We start from the raw sequence: 23,978 nt of genomic DNA, 5'->3' as shown, positions 1-23,978 counted from the left end.
AGCATAAGGATACCAGACTGAAAGTCCAAGGAAACCAATAAACCTTTTACTGATTAGAAGCGCACCACTTCTGTTCCTTGAAGAAGTTGCCAAACAACGTCACTTTCAAAATCCCTTCAATGATCTAACAGGAGAAAATATTGGCAAACCCTGTTAGGCAGTGTTTCCCAGCTGGAGCTGATGGTCTTGGGTGCTGGGGAGCCACGGGAAGGCTCCAGTCCTGACTGTCCGGCCAGGCTGGGGCCATTGAGCTCCGGCTGATCCCTGGCGGCTGTAAGGGCAAGCAGGAATGTCAAAGGCCCCCCAGACCCGGGCCGGGCCAGGCCGGACCAGAGCAGTGCCACCAGCCCTCCAGGAGCGGACAGGCTCTGCCAAGCCCGACCTGGGCACTGCTCCCAGCCCAGGGACACGCGGCTGCTTTGCCCGAGAGCCGTGCGCAGAGCAGCAGAGCTGTCACACCCCAGCTGGTTCGGGTTGGTGTGAGGCCCTGGCAGTGCCCGTGGGTGCCCTGGGAAGCACAGGAGCTGTTGCCAGTGCCTGGGGAAGCACGTGTCCGGGTCAGCCTCTGCACGGCGACACAGCATGCAGGCTGCAGGGGACAGAGCCAATGGCAGCGGGCACGAGCACCTCTGCGGGGCGCTTTGGCTGCAGCAGCATCGGCCCCAAGGGCTGCTCTCTCCCTGCCTGCCTGCCTTCCTGCCTGGCTGATGGGCAGGGCTGGAGGCCTTGGAGAGCAGGGGCCATTGCGGGCATCGGGTGTCCCAAGAGCTGCCCCCTGGCCCAGCTGGGCCCCACTTGGGGAGGAAGGAGGCTCCCAGCCACGGCATGGCTGAGCGGCTCCTGCCTCCCCCTGCCTCTGCTCTGGGCCCTGCGCCGCCTGCCGCAAGCGTTCCTGGGCCAGGCTGTGGGAGGTTGGCATTGCCCTCACCTGGCTCCCTGGCTCCAGGGCCCTCCTGCTTGCTGTAAGACATGGCAGCTCTCAGCGCTGAGTCCCTGTCCAGAAGGCCACAGTCTCCTCCAGGTGCTGGTCCTCTCTCTCTGTGGAGAAAGAGGAGTGTGGGGAGTTTGCCGAACAGGCCCAGAGCCACGAGGGCACTGCTCCCTGCTCAGCCCTGCGTGAGCCCTGCTCCTGTCCGCCTTCTGCTCCCGTCGTCGCCTGGAGGAAGACCGCAGTCTGCTCTGGTTGTTCCTCTGCTGATTCTGGGAAGGGAGAGGCAGGTGAGCCTGCAGCACAGGCCAGATCCCGAGGTGTGGGGTGCCTCTGGTCCCTGGGCAGCAGCGACCCTGCCCTGCCTTCTCCTCTCGTTGTCAGTCGCACTGACACACGGCCTGAGCCCAGCCTTGCCTTTTGGGGCCAAGGGAAGTCTCTGCTCCTGCCTCTGGCACAGGGCGCTCTGCTAGCGGGTCAGGGAAGGTGATAGCCCCAGAGAGAGGCGTGAGCAGTGGAGGAAAGCCAGCATCTCTCCAGTCTTCCAAAAGGGCACTAAGAAGGAGCCAGGAAACTGCAGGCCCATCAGCCTCAGCTCCGTCCCAGAAAGGTGGCAGAATATCTCCTCTTGGATGTCATCTCTAAGCGTGTGGAATAACAGGAAGGGAAAACTGGATGGGCTTAGCAGCTGTTTTGCAGGGCAAACAACTGAGTTTGCAGAAGAAGAAATTAATAAGATACGGGTTTATCCATGGCAAGGAAGCAAGCAAGGCCGTTAGCGTGGAAACTGAAAAACACATCAGGGCTCCTTGTAGTTAGAGGATACGTGCCTTAGTCAGCAGTGGACGTGCCTTAAGAATTTGTGGTAAACTCTTGCCAATGAATTATTGACGTTAAATGCTTTGTACCAATAAAATACAATAAGCTATTGCTTTGTCCATTGAATAGAAGGAGCTGTTTTGATGTAACTAGGGCCTTAGGATCACACTTTTTTAGGGGTATAAAACTTGAGAACAACTTGTAATAAAGAAGAAGCCATTGTTGTCACTGCACAGGTGTATGTGTATGTCTTGTGTCCATCTCTACAGCGACAGAAAACCATGCTTGGGCAATCCCATAGCCACCTCTGCTGCACTGACTGGCTGGGTTTGTGAGGGGAGAGCAGTGGCTGTTGTCAGCCGGGACTTCAGCAAGGCTTTGTCCCGGCCTCCCGTATCACGCTCATGGGGCAGCTCAGGGACAGTGGCGTAGAGAAGCGGGCAGTGGAGCTCCAAACTCAGATAGCTGCGAGCTCAGGGGGCCGTGCTGGGGCCAGTCTTGTTTGCCTTATTCCCCAGTGACCTGGCAGAAGAGACGGAGCGCTCCTCAGCACGTTTGCTGATGGGACAGAAGCGAGAGCAGGGGCTGGTGAACCACACGGCTGTGCTGCTGCCTTTCAGTGAGACCTGGACAGGCTTGAGAGTTGAGCAGAGAGGGACCTAGTGAAGTTGCACAGGGGAAAGCCTCTAGAAGATCTTGAAGCTTTCTAATTACCAGGCAACAGAAGTTTTTTTAGTATAGAGGAGTGTATCGTGTCATCTTGTGACGTCCAGTCAGGGAAACCACTGCATCTCTTTATGTTACAGGAGCAGTTTCTTGTACGTATGTAAAGAAAGTCTTTGAGAAAAACACTGAATTCAGAAACTCCCTCTATATTACGTTGGATTTTCATGATTTTCTGGAATGCCAGGCAAAGCGTAAGGATTCCAAAAGGAAAGCGAAAGCCAATGAAGAAATCTACTTTAGAGGTCAGAAGCATTTCCTGTTTGTTCCTTGAAGAAGTTGCCAATGTTACTTTTGAAATCCTTTCAAAGAGCTAATAGGAAAAGCATTGGCCCAAAGTGTTAGCCTGTGTTTCTGAAGAGGAATATGCTTTTTTTGTCAATTCAATATTTGTAGCAGGTTTGTTTTTGTTGGTTTTTTTTTCTGTTTGTTTTTGTGGTTTTTTTTTGGTTTTTTTTTTTTTTTTTGTGTGTGCTTTGAATGTGATTCTTTGCAGGACTTTGAATAATTTGATCATATACCCAATGCTGGGAACAAGCTTAGAAAGAAACTTGAAAGTAACCAAAAGGAGTCAATTTAATTAAAAAAAGTAAGCCTGTTTATTACCAAAGGAACAACTGGAAGCAAAAGCCTCTGGCTAGTCCGGAGACTGTTTCAACAACTTAGTACTTGTAACCTAGGGGTGTGTGTTTCCAGGGAAACCTACTCCGCTCTGAGGAAAGACCCGGGAGTTCGGCACCCCAGGCCTTTTAAAGTCTCTCTCTCGCCTCCTGCTTGGGGCGCTCAGGATCCGTGCTGTGATAGGTCTATTTCTCCCTTGCCCATTGCCTTATCAGTTGCTGCAGTCTTGGCCAATCATTGTGGAATTCTCTCCTCCCATTGCTTGGTCTCTCCACCAATCTTGATTTAAGTTGTGGTTGTGTTCTATGATGCAATACTCCTGAAAGTTTCTCTGCCCCTCCACAAAGACTGGAACCCCATCTCCTCCCCTGTTTCACTCCCCCTCTATACATCAACAACAGTGCTGGTTTAATACAACTAATCACAATTTGTTACTTGAATTAACATTTACCTTTGTATCAACATTCCACCATTTTTAACTAGGTTCCTCAAAGGTTAATTTTTTTGTTTGTTTGTTTGTTTGTCCATAACACCCAAGACAACATTTTACTGTGCCCTGCTGTCCAGTGCTGAACAGGGCTGAGACAGAGCAGGTAGCTCTGTGTCTGTGTGAAAATTGCAGGAGCAGCACCAGGAGCAGCAGCAGAGCAGTGCCCGATGGTTGCCTTGGGGCCTGGCATTTGAGCCTGCACTTGCTGCAGGAGTCCCTGCCTGGCTCCCGCCTGACCAAACCTTCGCACCCATCTCAGAACCTGGGTTCCCAAGGGGGGCCGCCTCAAGTGGTTGCCAGGGACCCGAGGCCATGGTTGTCCAATTTTGGCTGCACGATGCTGATGTCAGCCTGGCCATTGTGACCCGTGCGACCAAGGCTTCAAAAGGCAAGGCTGGGCTCAGGCCGTGTGTCAGTGCGACCTGACAACGGGAGGAGAAGGCAGGGCAGGGTCGCTGCTGCCCAGGGACCAGAGGCACCCCACACCTCGGGATCTGGGCCTGTGCTGCAGGCTCACCTGCCTCTCCCTTCCCAGAATCAGCAGAGGAACAACCAGAGCAGGACTGCGGTCTTCCTCCAGGCGACGACGGGAGCAGAAGGCGGACAGGAGCAGGGCTCACGCAGGGCTGAGCAGGGAGCAGTGCCCTCGTGGCTCTGGGCCTGTTCGGCAAACTCCCCACACTCCTCTTTCTCCCACAGAGAGAGAGGACCAGCACCTGGAGGAGACTGTGGCCTTTCTGGACAGGGGCTCAGCGCTGAGAGCTGCCATGACTTACAGCAAGCAGGAGGGCCCTGAGCCAGGGAGCCAGGTGAGGGCAATGCCAACCTCCCACAGCCTGGCCCAGGAACGCTTGCGGCAGGCAGCGCAGGGCCCAGAGCAGAGGCATGGGGAGGCAGGAGCCGCTCAGCCATGCCGTGGCTGGGAGCCTCCTTCCTCCCCAAGTGGGGCCCAGCTGGGCCAGGGGGCAGCTCTTGGACACCCGTGCCCGCAATGGCCCCTGCTCTCCAAGGCCTCCAGCCCTGCCCATCAGCCAGGCAGGAAGGCAGGCAGGCAGGGAGAGAGCAGCCCTTGGGGCCGATGCTGCTGCAGCCAAAGCACCCCGCAGAGGTGCTCGTGCCCGCTGCCATTGGCTCTGTCCCCTGCAGCCTGCATGCTGTGTCGCCGTGCAGAGGCTGACCCGGACATGTGCGGTGACAAACTGGAGAAGTATGGGCTCTGTGCCCACGTGTTCTGCCTGGTGAGTGGCTCTGGGTGCTCCTTCCACCATTGCAATGGGCAATTCCTGCCTCTCTCTCCTCATCTGCTCATCCCCTTTGCTGCAGTTCTTTGCCACTCTACTTTTCTCGTCAGAAGAACGAGCGTGTTGGACTCATGGGATTTCTTCCTAGAGATATCCAAATTGCAGTCTGGCGGGCGGCACAAAAGGTGAGAGCCTGACAAGAGCAGGGAGATTTGTGCCAGGCGAGGTTTGCCAGAGCTGAGCCCAGACACTTGGAATGAAAGGCCTGCCCTTCCGGCCGCCTGTGGGCCAAAGTCTGGCTCCCAGCAGCTGCACAGAGGCTCTGGCAGCGGAGTCTCCTCACCCGTCGGCTCTGTGGGCTGAGACCCAGCAGTGGCCACATGCTAGGCCCTGCCCGGAGCCGTGGGGCTGCCAGGGGAGGCCCCGAGGCTGCTGCTGATGGGGCTGCTTGGCTCTTTCCAGCGCTGCTGCGTCTGTGGCCAGAGCGGGGCAACCATCATGTGTTGCAAGGAGGACTGTGGCAGATGGTTCCACCTGCCCTGTGCCAAGGAGGGCGGCTGCGTCACACAGTATATTCCAGAGTACAGGTGCCCCTCCTCCCCACTCCTGGGAGAAGATCCAACATTGCTCACTTTGCCCACCCATTTTCCCTCAGCACCTACTGCCCTGAGCACCGTCCAGAGCAGGACATGGAGGCGACTGCAGAGCCGGGCACCGATTGCCCCATCTGCATGGAGCCTGTGGAGGATAGAAACACCTTCAGAACCCTGGTGTGCCCAGCGTGCAAAAGGGCCTGGTTCCACAGGGACTGCATCCAGGTAGGAGCCATCCCCTCAGCCCCGGGGCACAGCAGGTGCTCAGCAGCACCAGGGCCTTGCTCACCCTGCTTCTGTTTGCCCTGCAGGGACAGGCCATGAGCGCTGGTCTTTTATGCCTCCACTGCCCCCTGTGCAGGGACACTGAACAATTTCTTACACAAATGTTCATCGTGGGGATCCGAATTCCCTTCAGGTTGGTGTCCTTCTGCCTGGCTCACAGGACAGGAGGTGCAAGTGCTGTGCTGTGCCAGGCCCTGCCCCAGCAGTCCTGGCCCTGCTCTGCCCCGTGAGTCTGGGCTTCAGCTTCACGCGGGACTTGGAAAAGCGCTGGAGAAAGAGCGGGGACAACCTGTACCTCCATGAGGGCAGGACATCAGAAACTCATCAGCTTTTCCTTTCTCCATCAGAGAGCCAACGTGGGAGGACAACGATGCCTTCGCGGATCTAGGAGAGAGGCACAGCAGGTGCAATGCCAGGGATTGCCTTTACCCGGGAGGCAGGGAGGAGGCAGAGGAAGAGGGGTAAGTTGGGGAGCTGCACCTGAGGCTCTGCAGGGTACATGTGTCACTTCAAGGGCTCAAAGGGGAAAGAATCAGAATAACTTGTCTGGACAATCCTGTGCTGTGGACACATTGTCCATGAGCCCCTTTGCCTCCCCAGGCCCTGGGAACTGCTGCTGTGCTCCTCCTGCGCTGCTGAGGGCACCCACAGGCGCTGCTCTGGCCTGAGAAACCGCATAGAGAGCTGGGAGTGTGACGGCTGTGCTGGTCTCGGAACGGGTATGAGGCAAAGCAGCCGGTGCCCCTGGGCTGGGGACAGTGCCCAGGCTGGGCTTGGCAGAGCCCCTCTGCTCCTGAAGGGCTGGGGGTTCTGCTCTGGCCTGGCTTGCCTCGCGCCTGGGTGGTCTTTGACATTCCTGCTTGGCCTTACAGCTTTCAGGCATGAGTCAGAGCTCAGGGGCCCCAGCCGGAGCAGACAGTCCGGACTGGAGCCTGCTCATGGCTCCTCAGAATCTGAGGCCATCAGCCCCAGCTCCCGCACCCTGGTGCCATCGGGGCTGGATCCCCGGTCTTCACCTGCAGAGACCAGCGGCCGCAGAAGCCACCGACACACAGCATGGCAGCAGTCTCTGCCGTCTTCCTCACTGGACACCAGCAGCCTCAGCACATCAAGTTCAACGTACAGCAGCTCCCCTGACTCTGAGGACAGGGTCCATTCCAGACGTGCAGGGCCCGGCCGAGGCCGAACCCGCTCTCGCCAGCAAGGTCGGGCCCCAGATGGACCCGTCCGATCGAGGAGTCGCCGTGACAGAAGCAACAGGACAATGACAAAGACTGAGAGGCCCAGGCGAAGGGAGACACCTTCACGGGCATCCCCCAGACACAGCCGCACCCGCCAGCAAGGTCAGGCCCTAAGTCCACCTGTCTGCTCCAGGAGTCGCCGTGACAGGAGCAGCAGGACAACCACAAGGACTGAGAGGCCCAGGCAAAGGCAGACATCGTCACAGGCATCCCCCAGACGCAGCCGCACCCGCCAGCAAGGTCAGGCCCTAAGTCCACCTGCCCGGCCCAGGAGTCGCCGGGACAGGAGCCACAGGACAACATCAAGCGCTGAGAGGCCCAGGCAAAGGGAGACTTCGTCAGGGACATCCCCCAGATGCAGCCGCTCCCACCAGCAAGGTCAGGCCCAGAGTCCACCTGGCCGCTCCAGGAGTCGCCGTGACAGGAGCAGCAGGACAAGACCAAGGACTGAGAGGCCCAGGCAAAGGGAGACTTCCTCATGGACATCCCCCAGATGCAGCCGCTCCCACCAGCACGGTCAGGCCCAGAGTCCACCTGGCTGCTCCAGGAGTCGCTGTGACAGGAGCAGCAGGACAAGACCAAGGACTGAGAGGCCCAGGCAAAGGGAGACTTCCTCATGGACATCCCCCAGATGCAGCCGCTCCCGCCTGCAGCGCCGGGCCTCGAATCAACCTGTCCGGTCCAGGAGTCGCCAGGACAGGAGCAGGAGGACAGCAGCAAGGGCTGAGAGGCCCAGGCACAGGGGGACACCGTCAGGGATGTCCCACAGGAGCAGCCGCTCCCGCCAGCTGCGTCGGGCCTCAACTGGGGCCTCCAACAGCAGCACGTAGCGTCATCTTTTCTTTCTAGTCCATCCGCTCGCTGCCGGAAGTGAAGGTGAGATCGGTCAGTACAGGGTCCTTGAGATTTGCAGGTCTGTGAGAAAACCATAGTAGCTCTTGGCTTTTCGACTGGCAGGAAAGTAGTCTTATGCTAAATACCTTGATTTCTGTCTTACCATGTATTAAGTGAAAAGTCACTTAAATGATGTGGCTAATTAAAAAGGACTCTTGTTCTTGCCTTTAGACTCCAACCTCAGGTGTTTCCCCACTGCTTACTCTTGAAAGTGAGCCACTCCTTGATGGGCTTGTGCAAGAGGCCATCTGAAGCCCCCACATTTGCCTACCGATTGCCACGAGGAGAAGCCCCTTCCCCCACTGCAGTTCCGGCTTGCAGAGAGCAGCAGTGCAGGTGCAGCTGCTGTACCTTTACGTTAGCTGTTCTGAACAAGGCCTGGCGAGGACTTGGCAAGGACTTGGCAAGGACCTGGCATGGACCCAGCACGGGACAGCCTGACGCGCGACCTGCTACAAATCTCCGTTCTTACGCCAAATGAACTTTTGGGGTGACTCCCGTGGTCCTTCATTGAAGACCCCTCATCTGCCTCATTACCACTGTGACAGACAAAGATTGAGGACCCTCCTCCCAAGGACTGAGACTGAGACCCCTACTACAGGCAGGGGGCAAAACGGTGGTCTGACCACTAACGACATGACCTGTTTCCCTTCAGTAATTCCAGTGGACTTATTCTCCATTGTGTTTGCCTTGCTTTGGTGGTTTCGGTGGACTCGCCTGTTCCCCCGCAGCAATCACAAGGGCCTCTCATTGTCCTGCATGCTCCCCCCTCTTTCCTCTGTGGACTATAACTGGACCCCTGAGTTGACCAGAACTTCGAAGACTTCCCCGACACGACAAGACGGATCCCCATCGTCTGGACCACTGAGGATCTCGCCTGTGCTTGTAGCTATTCCCATCCCCCTCTTCTCTCTCTCTCTCTCTCTCTCTCTCTCTATTCTTTGACCTTCTTTCAGATCCCCACTATCCCATTTACTGTTTTGGCCCTTAATAAAGGTGCATTTGTTGTGATTAACTGATAGTCCCTTGTTGTTTGCCTTTTTGCACTTTTGGGATTGGTGAAAAGAGCCATCACGACACCCCGCAACAAGCGGATCGTGACAGCTTGGACAGGGTATGGTTAGGGAAACATTCAGAGCAAGGTGGCTCTTAGGGAAGCTGTCTTGGAAAAGGACGTGTGCTGTGTTGCTATCCTTGAACAATCTCATTTCAGTAAAGCCAAAAGGAAGAAGAGAGAAGAGAGTGACACACAACCTCAAGTGCCTGAAGAAATCGATTACTCTATTGCTGCTGATTTAAAAGACTTGCTTGGACCTTGAAAGAACAAACCAGAAAAGACTGTGGAAATACCCTGGGACAAAGAGGATGCGCAGGACTCTGCCCCAGACGACCATTTGGGACCTTTGCCTGAGAACGATGCAGCTCAGGAGTCGAGTGCTTTCAAGTTTCCCTTCTTTGGAGACACAGAGGGGTTGGGCATCAAAGGAGGTAACAGCAGAACCCTTCTAAGAGTGCCATTTCTAAGGAAGAGCTTCTGGCAGGCACTGTAGAGCAATAGGGTGTAAAGAAGGTCAGGATGCAGGGGATTTTCAGCAGCAGAAGTCAGTAAGTAGGCAGAAGCATTTTGATCTTCATTTCTGCTTGCCAAGGCTGTGGTGGATTAATGAGAGGTAGCTCGTGCTTGCATCTCAGGCGTTCTGAAAGGCATGCTTTGAGAAGGCATTGGGGTTTTTGCTGAGTGGTGAGAAAGCTTGTTGTCATGCCCTGAATTTCTCAAGCAGGGAGAAAGGGGATACACCAGTCATATCAAGTTTCATAGAACCCAACACGATTTTCAAGGAAATGTGTGTTAATGTAGAGGGAGGAGCAAAATCCGGGAGTTGACCCCAAGATCCATGGACATTCTCTTTGTTACTGAATTCTATTCTTGGACCTTTAGGAAAAGGAAAGTGAATGACACGTGATCATTGGGGTGTTCTAACCGTAGATAAAATGAGGCCTTATGAAAAGAAGATGAAACAACATTAAATGGAGTCACAGTCCTGAAGGAGAGAAGAGAAGCCATGTGAAGTTATCCAAAATATTAAAAAAACCCCAATGCCACAAGACAAAGCAACGAGCCTCCCACACTTGTGCTGAATTCAGAAGGTATTCAGTGTCTTCTGAATGCAATGATAAATGTTTAAGAATACAGAAGCGATCCCTAGAACAAACCGGAAAATCCTGGAGCAGAGATGTAGCTCAGGAAATCAGGCAGGAGCAGATTCTGTCCTTCCTAAATCTCTCTTCTCCACTGTAAGTATTTGTCTTGAAAGGAGGAATTTTTCCTGACAAGTGGAGGAATAATCTGGTTTTGCCTTCGTTTCTATTTTTGGTGCTGTTATTGCAGAGTCTTGCGGACTTGGAACCATCAAGTCGGCAAAAGTCGCATGGCAAGAGGATTCACGTTTCCAAGACAGCAGTTCTGAGGGTGATGGTGAGCCTGAGACGTGAGAAATTGAAAAGGACCAAGAAATGCAAGTTCCCTTTCTATTTGTTGTCTACTTGGCTGTAGTAGTTGGATGCTGTGGGAATGTTAAGAGCAGCACTCGGGAAATGGGAAGCTGACATTGCACACCTCTGAGCAATGAAAGTCATCTTGGAAAACCATTTGGGCTGCCCAGAGTCAAAATTGCCAGCAGCCCATTTGATGTGAAGTTGAATATGAGAAGAGAGACATTGAGCACAAGAAATTAACTTGGTCCTTTTGGCTTGACCAACTCCAAACTGAGTTTGGCCAAAAGCCAAAGACACAGTCAGATTTCTTTCAAGAAGTGATTTGGGTTTTTTTTTATAGATGGCTCTCTTTGGTTACTAGGGAATAAAGCTTTTCAACGGTCACCATTTCTCTGAAGCGCTACAGTTTTAACTTGTGTTCATGGAATTTGATAGTACAATTTAGGATGCTAAAATCCCTTTGTACTTGTCTAGGTTTCTTTCTTTACCACGCACAGAAAGGGCTAGAGTTTTCTTCTTCTCCAAAGATGATGAACGCCTGAGAGGTACGACGGAAGTTCTTCGCCCCCTTCTGTATTTTTTTTTAACTGTTCCTGGAATTCCGTGAGGAGGAAAAAAATGCTGCCTGCTTATGAATGTTTTCTAGTCAAAATTTGGCATCCTTACTTGCGGCCAAAGTTGTGGTAGAATCCCGTGAGAAAGTCCTGGTAAAATAAAGGCCAAGCAGATTTCTGGCTTTCTTTTCTTTCAGATAATTGCCTAATAGGAATCTGGACTTTTAGAGCTTACCAAAACATTAGCCACTTGACAGTTTACCTAGATAGTTTGGATCCTTTCAGGTATTTATATCATCTTTCACTTTTTCCTGCCTTTCTGGTGTTACCATTAGGAATGTTGAGTGTTCTTGTCAGCCACATATGTCCCTGTGCTTCTTGGTCCTGATGAATCTGGGGTTTTCTCTCCCGAATCCAGTGAATTTTGAATTTAGAAACAAAGAAAACAACAACCAAAGGAAACCTACAGAGTCCCCCAAAGTTGCAAAGGCCAGCAAAACAATTGCTTGTTACATGTTTTGTAGAACAGAGTCGTAAGACAGGCTGAAATGATGTGCCTTTCTCGAGACTGATTCGATACCGCTGCTGAAATGTATTGCTGTGTTCATCCAGTTAGTGCCCAGCAATCTTCCAGCCCGTCTGATTTACAGGGTGTGTTACGATGGGGAGCTCAGTCCTTCGCAGGCCTCAGTTCTGGGGGAAGAGGTGCGGTCTTGGTGCTGAGCTTCTAATGAAACAGCTGCTATTTCACTGCAATTTCGATTGCAGCATGTTGAGGAAAACTGCTGCTGCTGCCTTTCATGGTTCTTCGTACACCAGGCTGCAGTAGGGAACATTTCTGTTGGAGCCAGCGTCTGGTGGGGGGGCAAGAGAACAGGGAGGATGTGAAGAATTGACTTCTGGAGAACACGATTGCTGTGTTGTCCATGACTGTTAGAAGCAGCAGCACAATCAGAAGTGTTTAAGCCTATTAATTGGTTCTTTCTTTTGTGCAGAGGGCCCAAAGTTATTTTGCAGATCTGCAGAGCTCAGTGAAGAAAAAGAGGGTTGGGAAGACAGACGTAGATTATCGCTTGAGGTGAGTATGTAAGATCCGTTCCCCGGGAACTCTAGGTGAAAGCTGAGCATGGGGAGGGAATGCGGGTATGAAGGGGCATGCAGAATTAATTCAGGCCCTCGAGAAGAGCCTGCAACTTTGTAACTCCCCGGGAACAAAAGTGTTTTAGTGTGCCGGTGTGTATAACATCCTGTGGTGTTCTCCAGTCAGGTAAACCACGGCATTTTTGTCTGTTACAGGAACAGCTACTTAACTATATGTAAAGAATGTATTTAAGAGAAAGAGTGAATTTAGAGACTTCTCCTACTAGTGGATTCAGAACCATCTCCCAAGAATTTGTTAGATTTTCATTATTTTCCGGAACGCCGGAGGAAGCATAAGGATACCAGACTGAAAGTCCAAGGAAACCAATAAACCTTTTACTGATTAGAAGCGCACCACTTCTGTTCCTTGAAGAAGTTGCCAAACAACGTCACTTTCAAAATCCCTTCAATGATCTAACAGGAGAAAATATTGGCAAACCCTGTTAGGCAGTGTTTCCCAGCTGGAGCTGATGGTCTTGGGTGCTGGGGAGCCACGGGAAGGCTCCAGTCCTGACTGTCCGGCCAGGCTGGGGCCATTGAGCTCCGGCTGATCCCTGGCGGCTGTAAGGGCAAGCAGGAATGTCAAAGGCCCCCCAGACCCGGGCCGGGCCAGGCCGGACCAGAGCAGTGCCGCCAGCCCTCCAGGAGCGGACAGGCTCTGCCAAGCCCGACCTGGGCACTGCTCCCAGCCCAGGGACACGCGGCTGCTTTGCCCGAGAGCCGTGCGCAGAGCAGCAGAGCTGTCACACCCCAGCTGGTTCGGGTTGGTGTGAGGCCCTGGCAGTGCCCGTGGGTGCCCTGGGCAGCACAGGAGCTGTTGCCAGTGCCTGGGGAAGCACGTGTCCGGGTCAGCCTCTGCACGGCGACACAGCATGCAGGCTGCAGGGGACAGAGAGAATGGCAGCGGGCACGAGCACCTCTGCGGGGCGCTTTGGCTGCAGCAGCATCGGCCCCAAGGGCTGCTCTCTCCCTGCCTGCCTGCCTTCCTGCCTGGCTGATGGGCAGGGCTGGAGGCCTTGGAGAGCAGGGGCCATTGCGGGCACGGGTGTCCCAAGAGCTGCCCCCTGGCCCAGCTGGGCCCCACTTGGGGAGGAAGGAGGCTCCCAGCCACGGCATGGCTGAGCGGCTCCTGCCTCCCCCTGCCTCTGCTCTGGGCCCTGCGCCGCCTGCCGCAAGCGTTCCTGGGCCAGGCTGTGGGAGGTTGGCATTGCCCTCACCTGGCTCCCTGGCTCCAGGGCCCTCCTGCTTGCTGTAAGACATGGCAGCTCTCAGCGCTGAGTCCCTGTCCAGAAAGGCCACAGTCTCCTCCAGGTGCTGGTCCTCTCTCTCTGTGGGAGAAAGAGGAGTGTGGGGAGTTTGCCGAACAGGCCCAGAGCCACGAGGGCACTGCTCCCTGCTCAGCCCTGCGTGAGCCCTGCTCCTGTCCGCCTTCTGCTCCCGTTGTCGCCTGGAGGAAGACCGCAGTCTGCTCTGGTTGTTCCTCTGCTGATTCTGGGAAGGGAGAGGCAGGTGAGCCTGCAGCACAGGCCCAGATCCCGAGGTGTGGGGTGCCTCTGGTCCCTGGGCAGCAGCGACCCTGCCCTGCCTTCTCCTCTCGTTGTCAGGTCGCACTGACACACGGCCTGAGCCCAGCCTTGCCTTTTGGGGCCAAGGGAAGTCTCTGCTCCTGCCTCTGGCACAGGGCGCTCTGCTAGCGGGTCAGGGAAGGTGATAGCCCCAGAGAGAGGCGTGAGCAGTGGAGGAAAGCCAGCATCTCTCCAGTCTTCCAAAAGGGCACTAAGAAGGAGCCAGGAAACTGCAGGCCCATCAGCCTCAGCTCCGTCCCCAGAAAGGTGGCAGAATATCTCCTCTTGGATGTCATCTCTAAGCGTGTGGAATAACAGGAAGGGAAAACTGGATGGGTTTAGCAGCTGTTTTGCAGGGCAAACAACTGAGTTTGCAGAAGAAGAAATTAATAAGATACGGGTTTATCCATGGCAAGGAAGCAAGCAAGGCCGTTAGCGTGGAAACTGAAAAACACATCAGGGCTCCTTGTAGTTAGAGGATACGTGCCTTAGTCAGCAGTGGACGTGCCTTAAGAATTTGTGGTAAACTCTTGCCAATGAATTATTGACGTTAAATGCTTTGTACCAATAAAATACAATAAGCTATTGCTTTGTCCATTGAATAGAAGGAGCTGTTTTGATGTAACTAGGGCCTTAGGATCACACTTTTTTAGGGGTATAAAACTTGAGAACAACTTGTAATAAAGAAGAAGCCATTGTTGTCACTGCACAGGTGTATGTGTATGTCTTGTGTCCATCTCTACAGCGACAGAAAACCATGCTTGGGCAATCCCATAGCCACCTCTGCTGCACTGACTGGCTGGGTTTGTGAGGGGAGAGCAGTGGCTGTTGTCAGCCGGGACTTCAGCAAGGCTTTGTCCCGGCCTCCCGTATCACGCTCATGGGGCAGCTCAGGGACAGTGGCGTAGAGAAGCGGGCAGTGGAGCTCCAAACTCAGATAGCTGCGAGCTCAGGGGGCCGTGCTGGGGCCAGTCTTGTTTGCCTTATTCCCCAGTGACCTGGCAGAAGAGACGGAGCGCTCCCTCAGCACGTTTGCTGATGGGACAGAAGCGAGAGCAGGGGCTGGTGAACCACACGGCTGTGCTGCTGCCTTTCAGTGAGACCTGGACAGGCTTGAGAGTTGAGCAGAGAGGGACCTAGTGAAGTTGCACAGGGGAAAGCCTCTAGAAGATCTTGAAGCTTTCTAATTACCAGGCAACAGAAGTTTTTTTAGTATAGAGGAGTGTATCGTGTCATCTTGTGACGTCCAGTCAGGGAAACCACTGCATCTCTTTATGTTACAGGAGCAGTTTCTTGTACGTATGTAAAGAAAGTCTTTGAGAAAAACACTGAATTCAGAAACTCCCTCTATATTACGTTGGATTTTCATGATTTTCTGGAATGCCAGGCAAAGCGTAAGGATTCCAAAAGGAAAGCGAAAGCCAATGAAGAAATCTACTTTTAGAGGTCAGAAGCATTTCCTGTTTGTTCCTTGAAGAAGTTGCCAATGTTACTTTTGAAATCCTTTCAAAGAGCTAATAGGAAAAAGCATTGGCCCAAAGTGTTAGCCTGTGTTTCTGAAGAGGAATATGCTTTTTTTGTCAATTCAATATTTGTAGCAGGGTTTGTTTTTGTTGGTTTTTTTTTCTGTTTGTTTTTGTGGTTTTTTTTTGGTTTTTTTTTTTTTTTTTGTGTGTGCTTTGAATGTGATTCTTTGCAGGACTTTGAATAATTTGATCATATACCCAATGCTGGGAACAAGCTTAGAAAGAAACTTGAAAGTAACCAAAAGGAGTCAATTTAATTAAAAAAAGTAAGCCTGTTTATTACCAAAGGAACAACTGGAAGCAAAAGCCTCTGGCTAGTCCGGAGACTGTTTCAACAACTTAGTACTTGTAACCTAGGGGTGTGTGTTTCCAGGGAAACCTACTCCGCTCTGAGGAAAGACCCGGGAGTTCGGCACCCCAGGCCTTTTAAAGTCTCTCTCTCGCCTCCTGCTTGGGGCGCTCAGGATCCGTGCTGTGATAGGTCTATTTCTCCCTTGCCCATTGCCTTATCAGTTGCTGCAGTCTTGGCCAATCATTGTGGAATTCTCTCCTCCCATTGCTTGGTCTCTCCACCAATCTTGATTTAAGTTGTGGTTGTGTTCTATGATGCAATACTCCTGAAAGTTTCTCTGCCCCTCCACAAAGACTGGAACCCCATCTCCTCCCCTGTTTCACTCCCCCTCTATACATCAACAACAGTGCTGGGTTTTAATACAACTAATCACAATTTGTTACTTGAATTAACATTTACCTTTGTATCAACATTCCACCATTTTTAACTAGGTTCCTCAAAGGTTAATTTTTTTGTTTGTTTGTTTGTTTGTCCATAACACCCAAGACAACATTTTACTGTGCCCTGCTGTCCAGTGCTGAACAGGGCTGAGACAGAGCAGGTAGCTCTGTGTCTGTGTGAAAATTGCAGGAGCAGCACCAGGAGCAGCAGCAGAGCAGTGCCCGATGGTTGCCTTGGGGCCTGGCATTTGAGCCTGCACTTGCTGCAGGAGTCCCTGCCTGGCTCCCGCCTGACCAAACCTTCGCACCCATCTCAGAACCTGGGTTCCCAAGGGGGCCGCCTCAAGTGGTTGCCAGGGACCCGAGGCCATGGTTGTCCAATTTTGGCTGCACGATGCTGATGTCAGCCTGGCCATTGTGACCCGTGCGACCAAGGCTTCAAAAGGCAAGGCTGGGCTCAGGCCGTGTGTCAGTGCGACCTGACAACGGGAGGAGAAGGCAGGGCAGGGTTGCTGCTGCCCAGGGACCAGAGGCACCCCACACCTCGGGATCTGGGCCTGTGCTGCAGGCTCACCTGCCTCTCCCTTCCCAGAATCAGCAGAGGAACAACCAGAGCAGACTGCGGTCTTCCTCCAGGCGACGACGGGAGCAGAAGGCGGACAGGAGCAGGGCTCACGCAGGGCTGAGCAGGGAGCAGTGCCCTCGTGGCTCTGGGCCTGTTCGGCAAACTCCCCACACTCCTCTTTCTCCCACAGAGAGAGAGGACCAGCACCTGGAGGAGACTGTGGCCTTTCTGGACAGGGACTCAGCGCTGAGAGCTGCCATGACTTACAGCAAGCAGGAGGGCCCTGGAGCCAGGGAGCCAGGTGAGGGCAATGCCAACCTCCCACAGCCTGGCCCAGGAACGCTTGTGGCAGGCGGCGCAGGGCCCAGAGCAGAGGCAGGGGGAGGCAGGAGCCGCTCAGCCATGCCGTGGCTGGGAGCCTCCTTCCTCCCCAAGTGGGGCCCAGCTGGGCCAGGGGGCAGCTCTTGGGACACCCGTGCCCGCAATGGCCCCTGCTCTCCAAGGCCTCCAGCCCTGCCCATCAGCCAGGCAGGAAGGCAGGCAGGCAGGGAGAGAGCAGCCCTTGGGGCCGATGCTGCTGCAGCCAAAGCGCCCCGCAGAGGTGCTCGTGCCCGCTGCCATTCTCTCTGTCCCCTGCAGCCTGCATGCTGTGTCGCCGTGCAGAGGCTGACCCGGACATGTGCGGTGACAAACTGGAGAAGTATGGGCTCTGTGCCCACGTGTTCTGCCTGGTGAGTGGCTCTGGGTGCTCCTTCCACCATTGCAATGGGCAATTCCTGCCTCTCTCTCCTCATCTGCTCATCCCCTTTGCTGCAGTTCTTTGCCACTCTACTTTCTCGTCAGAAGAACGAGCGTGTTGGACTCATGGGATTTCTTCCTAGAGATATCCAAATTGCAGTCTGGCGGGCGGCACAAAAGGTGAGAGCCTGACAAGAGCAGGGAGATTTGTGCCAGGCGAGGTTTGCCAGAGCTGAGCCCAGACACTTGGAATGAAAGGCCTGCCCTTCCGGCCGCCTGTGGGCCAAAGTCTGGCTCCCAGCAGCTGCACAGAGGCTCTGGCAGCGGAGTCTCCTCCACCCGTCGGCTCTGTGGGCTGAGACCCAGCAGTGGCCACATGCTAGGCCCTGCCCGGAGCCGTGGGGCTGCCAGGGGAGGCCCCGAGGCTGCTGCTGATGGGGCTGCTTGGCTCTTTCCAGCGCTGCTGCGTCTGTGGCCAGAGCGGGGCAACCATCATGTGTTGCAAGGAGGACTGTGGCAGATGGTTCCACCTGCCCTGTGCCAAGGAGGGCGGCTGCGTCACACAGTATATTCCAGAGTACAGGTGCCCCTCCTCCCCACTCCTGGTCGCCCCTGGGAGAAGATCCAACATTGCTCACTTTGCCCACCCATTTTCCCTCAGCACCTACTGCCCTGAGCACCGTCCAGAGCAGGACATGGAGGCGACTGCAGAGCCGGGCACCGATTGCCCCATCTGCATGGAGCCTGTGGAGGATAGAAACACCTTCAGAACCCTGGTGTGCCCAGCGTGCAAAAGGGCCTGGTTCCACAGGGACTGCATCCAGGTAGGAGCCATCCCCTCAGCCCCGGGGCACAGCAGGTGCTCAGCAGCACCAGGGCCTTGCTCACCCTGCTTCTGTTTGCCCTGCAGGGACAGGCCATGAGCGCTGGTCTTTTATGCCTCCACTGCCCCCTGTGCAGGGACACTGAACAATTTCTTACACAAATGTTCATCGTGGGGATCCGAATTCCCTTCAGGTTGGTGTCCTTCTGCCTGGCTCACAGGACAGGAGGTGCAAGTGCTGTGCTGTGCCAGGCCCTGCCCCAGCAGTCCTGGCCCTGCTCTGCCCCGTGAGTCTGGGCTTCAGCTTCACGCGGGACTTGGAAAAGCGCTGGAGAAAGAGCGGGGACAACCTGTACCTCCATGAGGGCAGGACATCAGAAACTCATCAGCTTTTCCTTTCTCCATCAGAGAGCCAACGTGGGAGGACAACGATGCCTTCGCGGATCTAGGAGAGAGGCACAGCAGGTGCAATGCCAGGGATTGCCTTTACCCGGGAGGCAGGGAGGAGGCAGAGGAAGAGGGGTAAGTTGGGGAGCTGCACCTGAGGCTCTGCAGGGTACATGTGTCACTTCAAGGGCTCAAAGGGGAAAGAATCAGAATAACTTGTCTGGACAATCCTGTGCTGTGGACACATTGTCCATGAGCCCCTTTGCCTCCCCAGGCCCTGGGAACTGCTGCTGTGCTCCTCCTGCGCTGCTGAGGGCACCCACAGGCGCTGCTCTGGCCTGAGAAACCGCATAGAGAGCTGGGAGTGTGACGGCTGTGCTGGTCTCGGAACGGGTATGAGGCAAAGCAGCCGGTGCCCCTGGGCTGGGGACAGTGCCCAGGCTGGGCTTGGCAGAGCCCCTCTGCTCCTGAAGGGCTGGGGGTTCTGCTCTGGCCTGGCTTGCCTCGCGCCTGGGTGGTCTTTGACATTCCTGCTTGGCCTTACAGCTTTCAGGCATGAGTCAGAGCTCAGGGGCCCCAGCCGGAGCAGACAGTCCGGACTGGAGCCTGCTCATGGCTCCTCAGAATCTGAGGCCATCAGCCCCAGCTCCCGCACCCTGGTGCCATCGGGGCTGGATCCCCGGTCTTCACCTGCAGAGACCAGCGGCCGCAGAAGCCACCGACACACAGCATGGCAGCAGTCTCTGCCGTCTTCCTCACTGGACACCAGCAGCCTCAGCACATCAAGTTCAACGTACAGCAGCTCCCCTGACTCTGAGGACAGGGTCCATTCCAGACGTGCAGGGCCCGGCCGAGGCCGAACCCGCTCTCGCCAGCAAGGTCGGGCCCCAGATGGACCCGTCCGATCGAGGAGTCGCCGTGACAGAAGCAACAGGACAATGACAAAGACTGAGAGGCCCAGGCGAAGGGAGACACCTTCACGGGCATCCCCCAGACACAGCCGCACCCGCCAGCAAGGTCAGGCCCTAAGTCCACCTGTCTGCTCCAGGAGTCGCCGTGACAGGAGCAGCAGGACAACCACAAGGACTGAGAGGCCCAGGCAAAGGCAGACATCGTCACAGGCATCCCCCAGACGCAGCCGCACCCGCCAGCAAGGTCAGGCCCTAAGTCCACCTGCCCGGCCCAGGAGTCGCCGGGACAGGAGCCACAGGACAACATCAAGCGCTGAGAGGCCCAGGCAAAGGGAGACTTCGTCAGGGACATCCCCCAGATGCAGCCGCTCCCACCAGCAAGGTCAGGCCCAGAGTCCACCTGGCCGCTCCAGGAGTCGCCGTGACAGGAGCAGCAGGACAAGACCAAGGACTGAGAGGCCCAGGCAAAGGGAGACTTCCTCATGGACATCCCCCAGATGCAGCCGCTCCCACCAGCACGGTCAGGCCCAGAGTCCACCTGGCTGCTCCAGGAGTCGCTGTGACAGGAGCAGCAGGACAAGACCAAGGACTGAGAGGCCCAGGCAAAGGGAGACTTCCTCATGGACATCCCCCAGATGCAGCCGCTCCCGCCTGCAGCGCCGGGCCTCGAATCAACCTGTCCGGTCCAGGAGTCGCCAGGACAGGAGCAGGAGGACAGCAGCAAGGGCTGAGAGGCCCAGGCACAGGGGGACACCGTCAGGGATGTCCCACAGGAGCAGCCGCTCCCGCCAGCTGCGTCGGGCCTCAACTGGGGCCTCCAACAGCAGCACGTAGCGTCATCTTTTCTTTCTAGTCCATCCGCTCGCTGCCGGAAGTGAAGGTGAGATCGGTCAGTACAGGGTCCTTGAGATTTGCAGGTCTGTGAGAAAACCATAGTAGCTCTTGGCTTTTCGACTGGCAGGAAAGTAGTCTTATGCTAAATACCTTGATTTCTGTCTTACCATGTATTAAGTGAAAAGTCACTTAAATGATGTGGCTAATTAAAAAGGACTCTTGTTCTTGCCTTTAGACTCCAACCTCAGGTGTTTCCCCACTGCTTACTCTTGAAAGTGAGCCACTCCTTGATGGGCTTGTGCAAGAGGCCATCTGAAGCCCCCACATTTGCCTACCGATTGCCACGAGGAGAAGCCCCTTCCCCCACTGCAGTTCCGGCTTGCAGAGAGCAGCAGTGCAGGTGCAGCTGCTGTACCTTTACGTTAGCTGTTCTGAACAAGGCCTGGCGAGGACTTGGCAAGGACTTGGCAAGGACCTGGCATGGACCCAGCACGGGACAGCCTGACGCGCGACCTGCTACAAATCTCCGTTCTTACGCCAAATGAACTTTTGGGGTGACTCCCGTGGTCCTTCATTGAAGACCCCTCATCTGCCTCATTACCACTGTGACAGACAAAGATTGAGGACCCTCCTCCCAAGGACTGAGACTGAGACCCCTACTACAGGCAGGGGGCAAAACGGTGGTCTGACCACTAACGACATGACCTGTTTCCCTTCAGTAATTCCAGTGGACTTATTCTCCATTGTGTTTGCCTTGCTTTGGTGGTTTCGGTGGACTCGCCTGTTCCCCCGCAGCAATCACAAGGGCCTCTCATTGTCCTGCATGCTCCCCCCTCTTTCCTCTGTGGACTATAACTGGACCCCTGAGTTGACCAGAACTTCGAAGACTTCCCCGACACGACAAGACGGATCCCCATCGTCTGGACCACTGAGGATCTCGCCTGTGCTTGTAGCTATTCCCATCCCCCTCTTCTCTCTCTCTCTCTCTCTCTCTCTCTCTATTCTTTGACCTTCTTTCAGATCCCCACTATCCCATTTACTGTTTTGGCCCTTAATAAAGGTGCATTTGTTGTGATTAACTGATAGTCCCTTGTTGTTTGCCTTTTTGCACTTTTGGGATTGGTGAAAAGAGCCATCACGACACCCCGCAACAAGCGGATCGTGACAGCTTGGACAGGGTATGGTTAGGGAAACATTCAGAGCAAGGTGGCTCTTAGGGAAGCTGTCTTGGAAAAGGACGTGTGCTGTGTTGCTATCCTTGAACAATCTCATTTCAGTAAAGCCAAAAGGAAGAAGAGAGAAGAGAGTGACACACAACCTCAAGTGCCTGAAGAAATCGATTACTCTATTGCTGCTGATTTAAAAGACTTGCTTGGACCTTGAAAGAACAAACCAGAAAAGACTGTGGAAATACCCTGGGACAAAGAGGATGCGCAGGACTCTGCCCCAGACGACCATTTGGGACCTTTGCCTGAGAACGATGCAGCTCAGGAGTCGAGTGCTTTCAAGTTTCCCTTCTTTGGAGACACAGAGGGGTTGGGCATCAAAGGAGGTAACAGCAGAACCCTTCTAAGAGTGCCATTTCTAAGGAAGAGCTTCTGGCAGGCACTGTAGAGCAATAGGGTGTAAAGAAGGTCAGGATGCAGGGGATTTTCAGCAGCAGAAGTCAGTAAGTAGGCAGAAGCATTTTGATCTTCATTTCTGCTTGCCAAGGCTGTGGTGGATTAATGAGAGGTAGCTCGTGCTTGCATCTCAGGCGTTCTGAAAGGCATGCTTTGAGAAGGCATTGGGGTTTTTGCTGAGTGGTGAGAAAGCTTGTTGTCATGCCCTGAATTTCTCAAGCAGGGAGAAAGGGGATACACCAGTCATATCAAGTTTCATAGAACCCAACACGATTTTCAAGGAAATGTGTGTTAATGTAGAGGGAGGAGCAAAATCCGGGAGTTGACCCCAAGATCCATGGACATTCTCTTTGTTACTGAATTCTATTCTTGGACCTTTAGGAAAAGGAAAGTGAATGACACGTGATCATTGGGGTGTTCTAACCGTAGATAAAATGAGGCCTTATGAAAAGAAGATGAAACAACATTAAATGGAGTCACAGTCCTGAAGGAGAGAAGAGAAGCCATGTGAAGTTATCCAAAATATTAAAAAAACCCCAATGCCACAAGACAAAGCAACGAGCCTCCCACACTTGTGCTGAATTCAGAAGGTATTCAGTGTCTTCTGAATGCAATGATAAATGTTTAAGAATACAGAAGCGATCCCTAGAACAAACCGGAAAATCCTGGAGCAGAGATGTAGCTCAGGAAATCAGGCAGGAGCAGATTCTGTCCTTCCTAAATCTCTCTTCTCCACTGTAAGTATTTGTCTTGAAAGGAGGAATTTTTCCTGACAAGTGGAGGAATAATCTGGTTTTGCCTTCGTTTCTATTTTTGGTGCTGTTATTGCAGAGTCTTGCGGACTTGGAACCATCAAGTCGGCAAAAGTCGCATGGCAAGAGGATTCACGTTTCCAAGACAGCAGTTCTGAGGGTGATGGTGAGCCTGAGACGTGAGAAATTGAAAAGGACCAAGAAATGCAAGTTCCCTTTCTATTTGTTGTCTACTTGGCTGTAGTAGTTGGATGCTGTGGGAATGTTAAGAGCAGCACTCGGGAAATGGGAAGCTGACATTGCACACCTCTGAGCAATGAAAGTCATCTTGGAAAACCATTTGGGCTGCCCAGAGTCAAAATTGCCAGCAGCCCATTTGATGTGAAGTTGAATATGAGAAGAGAGACATTGAGCACAAGAAATTAACTTGGTCCTTTTGGCTTGACCAACTCCAAACTGAGTTTGGCCAAAAGCCAAAGACACAGTCAGATTTCTTTCAAGAAGTGATTTGGGTTTTTTTTTATAGATGGCTCTCTTTGGTTACTAGGGAATAAAGCTTTTCAACGGTCACCATTTCTCTGAAGCGCTACAGTTTTAACTTGTGTTCATGGAATTTGATAGTACAATTTAGGATGCTAAAATCCCTTTGTACTTGTCTAGGTTTCTTTCTTTACCACGCACAGAAAGGGCTAGAGTTTTCTTCTTCTCCAAAGATGATGAACGCCTGAGAGGTACGACGGAAGTTCTTCGCCCCCTTCTGTATTTTTTTTTAACTGTTCCTGGAATTCCGTGAGGAGGAAAAAAATGCTGCCTGCTTATGAATGTTTTCTAGTCAAAATTTGGCATCCTTACTTGCGGCCAAAGTTGTGGTAGAATCCCGTGAGAAAGTCCTGGTAAAATAAAGGCCAAGCAGATTTCTGGCTTTCTTTTCTTTCAGATAATTGCCTAATAGGAATCTGGACTTTTAGAGCTTACCAAAACATTAGCCACTTGACAGTTTACCTAGATAGTTTGGATCCTTTCAGGTATTTATATCATCTTTCACTTTTTCCTGCCTTTCTGGTGTTACCATTAGGAATGTTGAGTGTTCTTGTCAGCCACATATGTCCCTGTGCTTCTTGGTCCTGATGAATCTGGGGTTTTCTCTCCCGAATCCAGTGAATTTTGAATTTAGAAACAAAGAAAACAACAACCAAAGGAAACCTACAGAGTCCCCCAAAGTTGCAAAGGCCAGCAAAACAATTGCTTGTTACATGTTTTGTAGAACAGAGTCGTAAGACAGGCTGAAATGATGTGCCTTTCTCGAGACTGATTCGATAACGCTGCTGAAATGTATTGCTGTGTTCATCCAGTTAGTGCCCAGCAATCTTCCAGCCCGTCTGATTTACAGGGTGTGTTACGATGGGGAGCTCAGTCCTTCGCAGGCCTCAGTTCTGGGGGAAGAGGTGCGATCTTGGTGCTGAGCTTCTAATGAAACAGCTGCTATTTCACTGCAATT

The 23,978-nt window shown here is 53.5% G+C and overlaps 2 long non-coding RNA genes and 2 pseudogenes across 2 annotated transcripts; all 4 read left to right on the top strand.

The window, feature by feature from the left end:
• The first annotated feature begins 3,893 nt into the window (after window positions 1-3,893).
• Window positions 3,894-6,968, top strand: LOC137470939 (PHD finger protein 7-like; annotated as a pseudogene).
• A 538-nt stretch (window positions 6,969-7,506) lies between these two features.
• LOC137479306 (uncharacterized) lies at window positions 7,507-9,884 on the top strand. Its single transcript, XR_011002162.1, has 3 exons — window positions 7,507-7,817; window positions 9,049-9,323; window positions 9,528-9,884. It is a non-coding gene; the product is annotated as an uncharacterized lncRNA (long non-coding RNA).
• Window positions 9,885-16,217: 6,333 nt separating this feature from the next.
• On the top strand, window positions 16,218-19,303 carry LOC137470886 (PHD finger protein 7-like; annotated as a pseudogene).
• A 538-nt stretch (window positions 19,304-19,841) lies between these two features.
• LOC137479265 (uncharacterized) lies at window positions 19,842-22,219 on the top strand. Its single transcript, XR_011002125.1, has 3 exons — window positions 19,842-20,152; window positions 21,384-21,658; window positions 21,863-22,219. It is a non-coding gene; the product is annotated as an uncharacterized lncRNA (long non-coding RNA).
• Window positions 22,220-23,978: the final 1,759 nt, after the last annotated feature.

The sequence above is a fragment of the Anomalospiza imberbis genome, chromosome 1 (assembly GCF_031753505.1).
Source record: "Anomalospiza imberbis isolate Cuckoo-Finch-1a 21T00152 chromosome 1, ASM3175350v1, whole genome shotgun sequence".
NCBI classification, from domain to species: Eukaryota; Metazoa; Chordata; class Aves; order Passeriformes; family Viduidae; genus Anomalospiza; species Anomalospiza imberbis.
Note: the sequence above shows the minus strand (reverse complement) of the source record. Positions and strands in the feature narration are given on the sequence as shown.